Raw genomic sequence first — 14,882 nt, 5'->3', positions numbered from 1 at the left:
CTAAGAACCACTGGCTTGAAACTCTCACTGGCAGCACAGCAATCTGAAGTCAACCTGAGGTAATCAAGTTTGGTGGGTGGAGGGATATCTGCCATTACTGAGACGTTACTAGGTGGTTTTCTCCTGACAGTGCTACGGGGGCTGGGAGGTTTGGACTGGATGGAATTCATCACAGTGTGGAAAAGCAGCTGTGGCCAGACTGCTTCTCTAGATTCCTTCTCACTGGACAGGGTATTTCTGAAGGAAAGGCAGCAGTCCCAGTCAGGGACTTACAGATAAAACTCTCATCTCCCTGGGACAGAGCACCTGGGGGAAGGGGCAGCTGTGGGCACAGCTTCAGTGCATTGAATCTTTCCTGACTGCTGGCTCTGAAGAGTGCAGCTGATCCTAACAAGTAGGATTCTCCCAGCACAGCACACAAGCTCTGCTAAGGGACAAACTGCCTCCTCAAGTGGGTCCCTGATCCCCGTGCCTCCTAACTGGAAGAGAACTCCCAAAAGGGGTGGACAGACATGTCATATAGGACAGTATCAGCTGGCATCAGGCCAGTGGCCCTCTGGGATGAAGCTTCTAGAGAAAGGAGCAGGTAGCAATCTTTGCAGCCTCTAGCAAACTGCAGCAGACCTGCAGAAGAGAAGTCTGATTGTTAGAAGAAAAACTAACATACAGAAAGGAAAACCATCAACATCAGCAAACAGAGATCCCCACACTAAAATCCCAACCGAAGATCATCAGCCTCAAAGATCAAAGGTAGATAAATCCACAAAGATGAGAAATAACCAGCGCAAAAATGCTGAAAATTCCAAAAACCAGACTGTCTCTTCTCCTCCAAATGACTGCACAAAACTGGAGGGAGAATGAGATTGACAAATTGACAGAAGGAGGCTTCAGAAGGTGGGTAATAACAAATTCCTCCGAGCTAAAGGAGCATGTTCTAACCCAATGCAAGGAAGTTAAGAACCTTGATAAAAGGCTACAGGACCTGCTAACTAGAATAACTAGTTTAGAGAAGAACATAAATGACCTGACATAGCTGAAAAACAAAGCACGAGAACTTCATGAAGCACACACAAGTATCAACAGCCAAATTGATCAAGTGGAAGAAAGGATATCAGAGATTGAAGATCACCTTACCGAAATAAGGCATGAAGACAAGACTAGAATAAAAATGAATGAACAAAGCCTCCAGGAAATGTGGGACTATGTGAAAAGACCAAATCTACAATTGATTGGTGTACCCAAAAGTGACGGGGAGAATGGAACCAAGTTAGAAAACACACTTTAGGATATTATTCAAGAGAACTTCCCCAACCTAGCAAGACAGGCTAATATTCAAATTCAGGAAATACAGAGAAAACCATTAAGAACTCTGTCTAGTTGTTTTGAGAGATAGGCCACTGGCCTTGGCCAGGCCCCACAGTTTGGGTTAAAACTCCAACTGCCATTTTTTCTCTTTCTGACACAGAGTGTAAAGAGTTTTGTCAGGTAAGGTAGCCTCAGGGCTGGGGCCAACATGAGTTTTTCTTTTAACTCATGAAAAGATGGTTGCTATTGGTTGTAATAGATGTAGTTTATCTAATCTACATTTTTATTATCTGTCACCTACTAAAATATTGACTCAAATCCTGAAGCTATTTGATTCCAAGCTTTAAATTGATCTGGTACTCCTCATGGGGCTCCAATTGTGTCAAATAGATATGAGAGTCGAAAGACCCATGAGGGGCTGCTCTCACTTTATGATGTCTTATTATTATTATTTTTTTTTTTTCCTTCTGGTTGATGAAATGCCAGGGTGAAAGGGATAGCCAGTTGGACTAAAGCACAAGTGCCACTCCAGTTATTCAGTAGAGTACCTAGTAAAGGTCGACCACAATGCCACCACACATCCGCTCAGGGATGAACAAGGGCTGACTGATTGATAAGCTCTTGAAAATTCTTAAGCTCACTGCATCCTTTCAAGTCTCCAAGGAATGCTAAGTTTCCTCCCTGTCATGAGAGACACAAAGTGAACTTAGTGTTGGGAGACAGAAGCTGGATGGCCCTCAGGGGCTGATCCGCAGGGACTTTGGGATATAGCAGAGAGAGCTGGGCATGACTTATTACTCCAGGGTATAGAATCCTGGAAAAGAGCTATCATGCAGCCTACGCCTGGTCGACTGGAAGACCACCTTAGTGGAAGGGGGACAATCTGGGCTTCTGGCCTGCCATGTGCACAAGCATAATAATTGCTTTTGTTTAATGTGCAGATGGAATATTTGATCCATTTTAACCAGGCATTTGTATCTTGGTATCCTGTCTTAATAAAGTTCGTTTTAAGTCTTTAACTTCTATGATCCTCTAGTAAAATGAATGTATGGTTTTAGGGAAATTACAAAAACCAGTTGGAGCAGTCCATCCTTGCTCTTTAGTGGTCCATAGAACGTTGAACCAACTATGGCATGAAAGCTGTACATCAGGGGGTAACACTCCCGGTGGGCACTGGGGTCTTTATCGAAATCTCCTCGGATTAAATGGTCCTAGTTTACTAATGCCCAGTCTGAGGACAGTCAGGAGGGACAGAACTACTTTTCTGAAGTAGAAAGCTGTCTTTGACTTGGCAAGTGCCCACAGGGTATAACAAGGCAAGCATTAAATGCAATAGTTTGAGGTGAAATTGACTTGGTTATGTTAATAACTAGATGGTCAGCAATAGAACAAGGAAAGAAGAAAGAATAATAGAATAGATTAAAAGAGTTAAATTTTTCTTAGCTTTAGTTTGGTAGGGTTTTCCCCTGGGACTATGGCCCACGACTCTGGAGGGAGTGGCGCTTTTTTGACTCGGGTGTGATGAGTCCATCCTTTTTTTTTTTTTTTTTTTTTTTTTTTGCTGTATGAACAGCAGTCTTGGTGGTTAGCAGCACAAGGTAGGGTCCTTCCCAGGCTGGCTCGAGTTTTTTTTCTTTCCACCTTTTGATGAGAATGTGATCTTCAGGCTGGTGTTGGTTTACTGGAAATTCTAGCGGTGGTACATGTGCTAAAAGACTTTTAGTTTTTGTTTTTTTTTTTTCTTTTGCGAGAAAGGAAAGTGGAAGATAAACTAAGTATATAATTTTTAAGAAATTGACCTTTTGTTTTAAATGTGGGGACCTTGGCAGTGGACTTTAGAGTCCTTAGTGCCTTTTTACTGAGAAATTTCCTTTAGCATCTATTTTTATTAGTTTTTAAACCAAAGAAAGCCAAATACCATTTTACATTTAACAATGCTCCTCGTATGATTTTTATACCAGATAAGCTAAATTTTATCTTTGTATTCGTGTGTTATTAATGTTAAACCTAATTTTAATAAAACCTTGTGGACATATTTATTTAATTTTTAATGTTTGACCATAAGGTAAGATTTTATAGACTCTTTTTAATCTTTTATAATTTTTGCTAAAGAGCAGGTTGGTGCTTTATGAAAAACCTCTTATGCTTTTACTTTAATATCCAGTTCACAGAAAAACTGGATGATACTTCTTTAACTTTAGCTAATATGTTTACACACAGCATGTTCTTTACAATTAACATTTTAAACCTTGCTTAAACCTTCAAAACAGCAATTTTTAACTTTTTAATGTAGGTAAAAATATACATTCTTATGCCTCCTTATAATCTTTTTACCAAAGGTATATTTTGCTTTTCTTATACACCTTGCACATAAACTGTTTTTTTTTTTTTTTTTTCCCCAATAGTTTTACATTCAGGAGGCCTAGTTACTTTTAAATTATACATTTTTTGCATAAATTCTTTTTTAACACACATTTTTGTATAACCTTTTTTTTTTTTTCTTTTACAGGCAATTTTTTGACATGCCTTAACTTTCTGACTTATTACAAACATTTCTTTCTTTAAACAACCAGTTAATTTATTTCAGGACAAGAATTTACCATATAACACTCTTTTTATATAAATTCTGCACCCCCCTTCCCCCCTCCCTTTTTTTTTTCTGAAGATGAAAACATTTTTTTTCCAAAGCAAAACTTTTTTTTCTTATGTCTGTGGACTAGACTGTCTAAGACCACAAGAAAAGAATTACTATAATATATGTTACACTGTTAACTTTTAGCAAACTTTACTTTTGTTGAAAATCTTTTAAGTTTGGGATTTTAATTATCCTTTGCTATTAATAAGACCTTATTTTGTCCAAGTTAGAATTGGTATGATGGCTTTTAAAGGAATAGGGTACACTTTTTTTTTTTAACTACTTGTATATCTCTTTCTTTCTCTCTTTGACTTTGTCTCTCTCTGACTTTCCTTTTGCCTCTGTCTCTTCCTCTCTCTGCCTGTCTTTCTCTCTCTCCTTGACTCCCTCTTTGTCTGTCTCTTCCTCTCCGTATCTTCCTCTCTCTCTCTTTGCCTCTTTTCCTCTCTGTCTCTTTCCTTTCTCTCTCTCTGCTGGTCTTTCCTTGCCTCTGCCAGCCACTTATGCTGCTGTTCTCTCAACTGCCGTGTGTTGGGGGCGGGGGATCTAAAACAGGCTGGTCTGGGTTCCCTGGCTTACAGGTTACCTTGTGCCATACCTTTGAAACGAGGGACCTGTCCAGGCTTAATTCTAATGACCAACCTACCTCTAATGCTGGCCAGTCTATCTTACACAAAGTTTTAAGTTTTCCTGGTGTCACAGTACTCCATAGTCTCCCTTAAATCCTTTTTTTGAAAATTTTCAACATAGTTCCTAGTGGGGTGGGCTTACTTTGTGCCTCACCCATGTTTCCTCTAGACAAAACACCACGCTTACACCACACACACACCACAAAACAAAGAACAAGTAAAAAGCGCACACACACACTTTTGTAGTTTACACCAAACCAAAATCAAAACCAAAATCAGAGTATCCAGAAATCCAAGCCAGGTCAAAACCAAAACCAAAGTATCAAGCAATCCAAGTCAAGTCAAAAACAAAAACCAAAGTGCGGGTACAGGCACCCCGTGGGTGACCAGGCCAGGCTTCCACTCAGATGGAGTGGGCAAGTTCCCAAGACTGGTCCTGTCAAGCCATTCAAACCAAATGAAAACCAAAACCAAAGTGCCGATAAAGGCACACCATGGGTGATCAGGCTACGCTTCCACTCAAACGGAGTGGGCAAGTTTCAAAGACTAGTCTTACCAAGTTTTAGATGTCCAGACTCCAAGTGCCCGTTCCTTCCCGGTGTTCAGCCACTGCGTTGATCCTCCACGGCGGCCTGCCACACACTGCTCTGGCGAGGCGTCCCACAGGGGCAAATGCCTACCACAAGCGCTCTCAGGATCCGCCTCGCGCGGGCTGGTCGGAGTCCCGGCAGGGATGTTCCACAGGGCAGGCTTAAGCCGCTTAAGGAGCTGCCTCCACCATCCACCATTCACCTCGCTTCCGGGTCAGGGAACCAAGAAATGTAGCAGGACCAGTGGCAGACAAAACTCCTCAGACACCCAGGTACAGAAGGAAGGGGTTTATTCCGCCGGGGTACCTGCAAGACTTCAGTCTCAAGAGCCGAGCTCTCCAAGTGAGCAATTCCTGTCCCTTTTAAGGCCTCACAACTCTAAGCGGGTGCCTGCGAAAGGGTCATGATTGATTGAGCCAGCAGGGAGTACGTGACTGGGGGCTGCATGCACGGGTAATTAGATCGGAACAAACAAGATAGGGATTTTCACAGTGCATTTCTATACAATGTCTGTAATCTACAGATAACAGAACCCATTAGGTCAGGGGTCGACCTTTAACTACCAGGCCCAGGGTGCGGCGCCGGGCTGTCTGCCTGTGGATTTCATTTCTGCCTTTTAGTTTTTTATGTCTTCTTTCTTTGGAGGCAGAAATTGGGCATAAAACAATCTGAGGGGTGGTCTTCTACCTTAAGACAAAGTCTGAATCTTGCAACTCTTTTAGCTGAAATTATCTTATTATGCTGGGTCCCTTTAAGTGTGGTTGTAAGGTGTGGAAGAGCACTCTTTTACAACACTTTAAGTATCAGTCCCTTATCCTTGTTGACTATGTTCCCTCTTACTTAGGTGAGATATAAAGCTAGAGGGGATGGAGTAGAAAGACTGTTCTTCCTCAACTGAGCTAATGTTTGCAAAATCTTTTCTTCCAGGGCGAAGGTCTTTGTTATGGAAAAGGGTCCAAGTGTATTTTGTGATGATTGCTCCTTCTCCACCCCTACCAGAGCTAAAAGGGGATTTTTTTTTTTTTTTTCAGATTTTTATCATGAGAACCTGAAGGCATTCCTGGAAGTACATGAAAACTGAGAGACCTCCCTAAGACTGCTGCCCCTAATGCATTTTTAACTCTCATGCTAATCCTCACTTAGTTCTTAGGAATGAATCAGAATGATCATTTATCTGCTGCTACGAGTTTGTGACCAGTGACTTCTGCTCCAAGTAAGCAGAGCTCAGATGCAATATCCCTCTGGAAGTGCCTGTCACTTCAGATTCTGGGGTAACATTTCTCCTTTCAGGGTGGTAATTTTTCTTTCAACCTAATTCTTTTGTGTTCTTTTAAAGTCCACGCATTAGTGACTAGAAGAACTTGGGTCTGAATATTTAGTTGTTCTTCCTCCCCCTCAACACAGAAAACTAGAGCAATACTTGAAAGGAAACCTGTAGGCATAGAGGTGCTTTCTTTTGTATTCTGAATTTTATTTCTGCTCATAGTTATGAGACTTCTTTAACTATTTCCAGGAAAGTAGCTGTCATGGGACTCTCATGCTCTTCATAACTGATAGGATTTGTTGCTTAGCACTTCTGTTTACATTCTTTGGCCCCAAACTGTAAGGTCTTCACACCAATCTCAGCCTCCAGCAGGGAAGATGACAATCTTATCCGTATGAAAAGAAATACCTGTGAATGAATGCATTTTCAGGAATTCTGTGAGAGGCGTTAAATAAATCTACTCCAATAGTCTTCTATGACACTTGAACTACTTAACTAACACACATATTTTCTGAAGATCAATAATTTGAGAAGTGTTTTATTCAAATAAAAATGACATTATCTCCTTAGGCAGGGATCACCTATTACCTCAATAGAGATTAGCAGCTAAAGTCAGAGAACAAACTTTTTAGGGACAAAAGAAAGCACCACGCCTGATAAGGTGCCATGGTATAATCTAAAAGGAAGCCAAGAGAGCATTAAAGACAAGCTCATCCTAACTCATACCCTTGCTGACAGTGATTCTAGTCATGAGCCAGTCAAACTACCCAGCATTTCCATCTGTGGAAGTGGAACCTTTTGCCTGCTGACTCAAGTCTCTATTCAGTGTTCACATGCTAACCCATTTACTTATTTATTTAGCTCACTGCACAATTTTTTTGTAGATCCAAATATTTGGATGGATGTAGGATGAATAAACAGAGTCACTGCTTTGTTTTTCACCAATGTTCTTCAAAATAAACCAAATATATATGAATGTATGACTATTAAATAAACTTTAACACAGGGATGACCAGTCTTTTGGGTTCCTTTGCCCACACTGGATGAAGAAGAATTGCCTTGAACCACACATAAAATACACTAACACTAATAATAGCTGATGAGCTAAAATAAAATTGCAAAAAAATTTCACAATGTTTTCAGAAAGTTTATGAATTTGTTTTCGGCCACATTCAAAGCCATCCTGGGCCACATGCAGTCTATGGGCTACAGGTTGAACGAGCTTGCTTTAACATATAGAATAGATTGAAGAAAATTTTGTTTTCAAATTAGCTTACAATCCCACCACCCAGCATCAGAATAAAACCGTTTCTCATGGTTTGTTCTTCCTAGTTAGTATCTTACTTCATTCACAGTGTTCTGACTTTTCTTGTGTCATTATGTTTTATACAATATTCACTTATGACTTTGTTGTATGGATAACATTTCTAATGTATGCATACCATTCAATTAAGTAAAATTAACATCATTTTTGTTACCCTCTTGCTGAAATTTTAGTTCGCTTTCAATAATTCTCTCTTAAAGACCACAGAAAAAATGACATTTATATGATATTACACTTTTCATGACAATTTCAACTTGACATATTTCTTCAAAAGGAACCACTGTATAAACAAGAAAGGACATATTTATATTGTCTGGTAAATTTTATCTAATTGTCTTTCCAAAATTATCAATAATTTTGTACTTTGTTCCCCCATTATAACAGTGCAATTATGGTTAAGCAAATTTGGGGAATTCATTTTTGACTCTTTTTTTAATCCAGAGGAGCAAAAAATAGTTTTTAAAATTTTTTATATGTATCGTTTCTACTATTTTTATTTATTCATTTGTAAATTATGTATTTCTTCTCTTTCTGCTTTTTTAGAACATCAACTAGATTTGAAGATTTTCTTTACATCTCTGACATTAACAATAAAGCATATATTGGGCAATGGTGAAGCCATTACCAAGAAATCCTCACCAGAAATAGGACAGTGGAATTCACTGAGAAAACTTAGAGAATGTTATAATCACAGGTATGTTGTTTCCCTTCGCCCATTTCTTCCTAGGGTGGTTTCCAGAGTTTTAGGAGTATTTCAGGGAAGATGTAAGGGGAGAAACCCGAACCCCTGGGCAATGGAGCTTCTAATGTGTACATTCATGAACAGACCAGCCCTTTGCATGCTGTGAGTGGGTACTGGGGTGCAATGGCAGTATAATGTGGTAGAAACATGGCTATGACCCTATCCTTCTAGCTCAGCTTTATTATTGCTAATTTAAGCACTAGCTTGTAACTAGTTTCCATATACATTTGTAGGAAACCAACTCCTTTGTGGGGGTACAACACACAGGAGATAATACAAAGTTAGTCTTTATCTCCCCTGTACTCCAATTTTAGCTAGGGTATCTATTTTGTTTCAATTTTAACTATGGTATCATGCTAATTGTGGTAAATAGCTTGCACCTCTCTCTTTTTCAGTTTCTTTACCTCAATGATCCTGACATAAAAATTTTGGATATTTAGCACAAAAGAATGATTTAATGAAACTTAATTGAAAATGTTTATGTATGAAGTTAAAGAAATTTTCCAGAAAATAATGATGTCTTTTTTCAGTCCATTACTAGAATCATGGTGAAATGTACTCTAACATAACAACAGTTTGGATGTTCTAACGTAGCTACAACCTCTGAAAATGGTCCTCTGAGGATAGGCACCCAGTGACTATGTATTTAACCAAGTTACTTCCTTACATATTGGTGATAGATCCAGGCCAACTGAATTCTCTCATATTAGGATTTGGAATGCAGAAAAATGAAGACAGATCCTGAAAATCACTGATGTTATTAAATTGTATTAGTCTATTTTCATGCTGCTGATAGAGACATACCTGAGACTGCACAATTTACGAAAGAAAGAGGTTTAATGAACTTACAGTTCAAGTGGCTGGGGAGGCCTCATAATCATGGTGGAAGACAAAGAGGAGTAAGTCATGTCTTACATGGATGGCAGCAGGAAAAGAGAGGGCTTGTGCAGGGAAACTCCCCCTTACAAAACCATCAGATCTCATGAGACTTATTCACTATCATGAGAACAGCATGGGAAATACCTGCCCCCATGATTCAATAACCTCCCACCAAGTCCCTCCCACAACATGTGGGAATTCAAAATAAGATTTGGGTGAGGACATAGCCAAACCGTATCATAAATAATAGGTATAATCTAAACAAAGACTTTTACACTCATACCCCTGCTGCTATTGCCTTCTAAATGCTTGCATTGCTTTCTTACTGAGTCGTGTTTGTTCATTTCTCCCTTTAAAACCAACAGTCATTCTCCTTGTAGTCCATTATATTTTCCTTTTGTAACAAAGCTGGCATCGGTCAGAGTCAGAGTCAGGGTCACTTGCATACAAAAGGAGAATCATTCTAATGGTATAATTACTCATGCCTATTTTTACTCATCTGATAGTAATATTGAGCCCCTTAGTGACATGTAGGGGCCAACAAGTCCACATTGCTCACTTTTGTCCCGTTTCCTTTGACAAATCCTGATTTATTGAATGCCTACTAATCATAAGACTCTTGTGCCAAAATTTTTGTTTTAGTGCTTTTTCTCTTTACATTTTTATAACTTTTTGATTTAAGAATTATTGTTACCTTAGCCAGGTCATGGTGGCTCACGCCTGTAATCCCAGCACTTTGGGAGATGGGGGGATCACTTGAGGTCAAGAGTTTGAGACCAGCCTAGCCAACATCACAGAACCTTGTCTCTACTAAAAATACAAAAATTAGCTGGGTATGGTGGTGCTTGTAGTCTCAGCTACTTGGGAAGCTGAGGCAGAAGAATTGCTTGAACTCAGGAGGTAGAGGTTGCAGTGAGCTGAGATGGTGCCCCTGCACTACAGCCTGGACAACAGAGCAAGACTCCATCTCAAAAAAAGAAAGAAAAAAAAAGAATTAGTGTTACCTTAGATGTGAAAACTAGAACTTGCAGATATTAAATACTTTGTTACTGTTCAAACAAGCTTGAAATTGCTGAGTAGCCTGCCTAACATCACTGTCAACTCTGTTTCTACTATGTCACTCCACTTTCCTTGATTAAATGTCAATATAAATAACGATAGATGATGAGAACTTTATAAAAGCTCTTAGGTTACGGATACTTTGGCTTTCCAAGTGTTAGGCTGCTGACACGGGGAGTGGGAATGTTCTTAGGGGAGGTAGCAAAGCTTTCTATCCTACAATAGTAACACCGAGATAGAAAATAGCATGCAGAAATATGCTTAGGGAGCATTCTGAGGCAACACACCTGTGGGGATTGAAGAAAGTGGCAGGGGCAGGGGGAGGAGTAGAACAGCATCACATTCAAAATGAAAACATTAGCTGATTTTGTAAGAGTGCAGGAGCTGGGTGGCACTCATATTTGCTCCACCTTGCATCAAGGAAAGAAATCTTTATAACCCCACATATATCAGAAATTGGGTTAGGCTGCTGACAAGAAGGCAGGAACGATCTTAGCTTTGCTAAGATTCCCTACATCCTGAAAACACTTATAAAGTTAATGAAGTTTTCCAGGAAATAACAGTGTCTCTCTTCAGACCATTACTAGAATCATGGTGAAATGTACTCTAACGTTACAACAATTTTGATGTTTTAATGTGGCTGTAATCTATAAAAATGAATCCTATGAAGATAGAAATTTGCGAGTAGGTTCTTACATTCCTGTGAAACAGCTAATATTCTCATTTTGAATGTGATGCTGTTCTGTTCGTCACTCTGCCCACTCCTACTTTCTATATCCATAAGAGAAAACTTTGCTACCTCCCCTAAGATCATTGCCGCCCCTTTGTCAGCAGCCTAACCCAATGTCTGATGTAAGTGGGGAAATAAAGACTTCTCTGGGCATCACAGCACAGCCTTCACTACAATTCAAGTCTTGCGCTACTTGGATTCAATTCTTTGTATTACAAATTTAAGAAACACTTCCTGCAGATTTCTGCCTGGGGTCTTGTCCTGGGAAATCTTACAAAAAGACAAAATTAATTGGACATGTTGTAGACCTTGTTACGGGTTGAATTGTGTCCCCCTCACCCACAAATTCACACGTTCAACTTCTTGCCCACAATATCTCAGAATGGAACCACATCGGAAATAAAGTCACTAAAGAGGTGATTATGTGACTATGAGCCTCTTAGGATAGGATCCTACTTCAATATGACTGGTGGCATTATAAGAAGAGAACATCTGGACACATAAAGGGACAGCAGGGATGAGAACACACAGAGAAAAAACCATGTGAGGACATATCTAGAAGGTGGCCATCTGTAAGCCAAGGAAAGATGTCTCAGGAATAACCAAACCTACCAACACCTTTATCTTAAACTTCTAGTCTCAAGAACTGTGAGAAAATAAATTTCTGCTGTTTGAACTATCCATTGGGTGTTAGTTTCTTATGGAAGCCTGAGCAAACTATAACAGAACTCAGCTTTTTCTGGTGCCTCAGTTGCACTTAATTGTCATTTTCTGCATCTCTACTACAAATTCTAGATCCCTTCATTCTCAGCCACCAACTACACATGAGTAGGTGGCATACATGGTAAAGTACTTAGCATACTCAGACGAATATAAATTTTTCTACCACTCGATCTTGGTAATTTAGAGCAATAACACAAATTGCAAATGTTTAGAATGTTATTAAATTATAGTTCATGCAGTTACTAAGTTTCATCTTATTATCTTGTGATAAATCATTTAAAAGCAAAATTGAAAATCTACAATGTAACTCTTCACTCTCATTAACTAATCTAGAGAGACAAATGTCTGTGCTGTTGTTAGAGGAAACAAAACTGTGAAATATAATATATTGGCACCCATTATAAATAATTCTTCACCCGATGTGTGAGAAGTTTCACTGAATTCCATGAGAGGGAAAGAAAAAGTACAGATAAGTACATTTAAAGAAATTACATCTTTAAATTTTATTATAAATGACTAATGTTTGTTCTGGGCATGGTGGCTCAAGCCTGTAATCCCAGCACTTTGAGAGGCTGAGCTGGGTGGATCACCTGAGGTCGGGAGTTTGAGACCAGCCTGACCAGCATGGAGAAACCCTGTCTCTACCAAAAGTACAAAATTAGCCTGGTGTGGTGGCACATGCCTGTAATCCCAGCTACTCAGGAGGCTGAGGCAGGAGAATTGCTTGAACCCAAGACAAGGAGGTTGCAGTGAGCCAAGATCGCGCCATTGCACTCCAGCCTGGGCAAGAAGAATGAAACTCCATCAAAAAACAAAACAAAACAAAACAAAAAAACACTAATGTATGAAAAGACAATTACATGGGATTGTCCTCTCCTCAGGATATCAGAATTCTAAAATCGACAATTTATTTTGATTTGTATAATTATGAATAACTCCTTTTATCTTTGTTTAATCCAAGTTTTGTATTATAGTATTGTTTAAATAATAGAATATTAATGTTTTGTATTCTTGAAGAGGAAATCAGATTCATATAGATGTAATTGTAGGAAGATTTTCTTTGCCTTTTGTAAAATGCCACTTTAAAAAGGGAGAATGGGAGAAGAGTTCAGAACCTATAACACTTTTTATTTATTACATGCATACACTCTGCTGGTAGATAACAGTGAGCAACATTTAGGCTGGAGTCATCATTTAATATTTTATATGAATTTATCTGAGACCATAATGGGGCAAGGATATCTCTATTCTAAATAGCAGCTGAATGTTAGTTAATGCAGATAGAGACAAAACTAATAAATTCCCTTTTATTGTTGCATTAATTTATTTAACATGTATCTTATATATCCGCATTCATTCTAGGAAATGGGGGACATTACATTAAGTAAAATAAACCAGATACAAAAAGACAAATATTCCATGTTCTTCCTCATATGTGGGAGCCAAACACTGGGGCGGATCACGAGGTCAGGAGATGGAGACCATCCTGGCTAACACGGTGAAACCCCGTCTCTACTAAAAATACAAGAAATTAGCTGGGCATGGTGGTGGGCACCCGTAGTCCCAGCTACTGGGGAGGCTGAGGCAGGAGAATGGCATGAACCCGGGAGGGGGAGCTTGCAGTGAGCCAAGATTGTGCCACCGCACTCCAGCCTGGGTGGCAGTGTGAGACTCCGTCTCAAAAAAAATAAATTAATTAATTAAACTCAAGGAGATAGAGATTCAAATGATGGTAACCAGAGACCAGGAAAAGTAACAAGGAGGGTGATATAAAGTGAGGATAGCTAATGGGTACAAAAAATGTAGTTAGAATGAGTAAGATGTAGTATTCAGTAGCACAACATGGTGAATATAGTTAACAATAATCTATTGTATATTTTGAAATAACTAAAAGAGTAAAATTATTATGTTCCTAACATAGTAATAAATGCTTGAGATGTTGGCTATCCCAGTGACTCTGATTTGATTATTGCACATTGCATGCCTGTTTGAAGACATCATATGTACTTCATAAATACATACAACTATAATGTACCCAAAATAATAAAAAGTAATTTTTAAAAAGACCTGTGAACTTGAGATGCTGCAATAAATAAAGGAAATGTCGCCCTGTTCAGTGAGATTATAATTTAGTGCTGGATTCCATTTTTTAAAAAAGTATGGTTTGCATGATTGGCCCCTTGTGTTATTGGGAGTTTAAACTAGCCTAGAGAAGATGAACTAGTATTTGTATTGTAGACAGTAAAGTACCCATTGCCACAATCTGCTAACAGGTATATTTCTCAGTTCTTTTTCCATTGAACACCAACTCTAATTAGAATATTTAGCAGTTTACAAAAATACATCTAATTAAAAATACTGTGGTCTAAATAAGCCTTTTAATGTGAACATTTTTGAGCTTCTGTAACATAAATCTGCTTATCAGGTATTCATGTCTTACAACATTCAAACAACTTTTTCTACACAGTATAAATTAGTGTCTAGAGTCTATGAAGACAAAATGTCTGCTCCATTACCCCTCATATGAGGGTGAAAATACTTTCCTTCCTGGCTGATAGAATATTGACACGATGCATGGCAAGTCTTTTTCAGGTTCCTTTTCTTTTGGTGTCTCTCCCTAGTTATATTTTTGGCCTTATCCTCGATACTCGCTCCCTTAGGTTACACTATCATATTTAGATTAAACTACATGTGAATTTCAACTTGTGTATATTTATGATGTTCAAAAGTCCCTATCTCAATATGTGAGCTGAGCTTCAGATATAGATGTATCTTCCTGAGTATCCCACATACCTTGAAAATCAACAACTGAAAGAAGTGAGCTTGTTGTTCCCCACCTTCCCTTCCCAAATTTGTTCTTTCTTCTAGGCCCCCTTAATAACTCTCATCCAGTGGGAAAAAATGCAGGCATTCTTCTTGATACTAAGCTAAAATATTACATATACACAAGATGTATAACGAATAAAATTGCTCATGGACTCAGGCTCCACTCAGTCCTTTGG

This window comes from Chlorocebus sabaeus, chromosome 10 (assembly GCF_047675955.1).
Source record: "Chlorocebus sabaeus isolate Y175 chromosome 10, mChlSab1.0.hap1, whole genome shotgun sequence".
Classification (NCBI taxonomy): domain Eukaryota; kingdom Metazoa; phylum Chordata; class Mammalia; order Primates; family Cercopithecidae; genus Chlorocebus; species Chlorocebus sabaeus.
The sequence above is the reverse complement of the archived record's forward strand: the minus strand, read 5'-3'. Positions refer to the sequence as shown.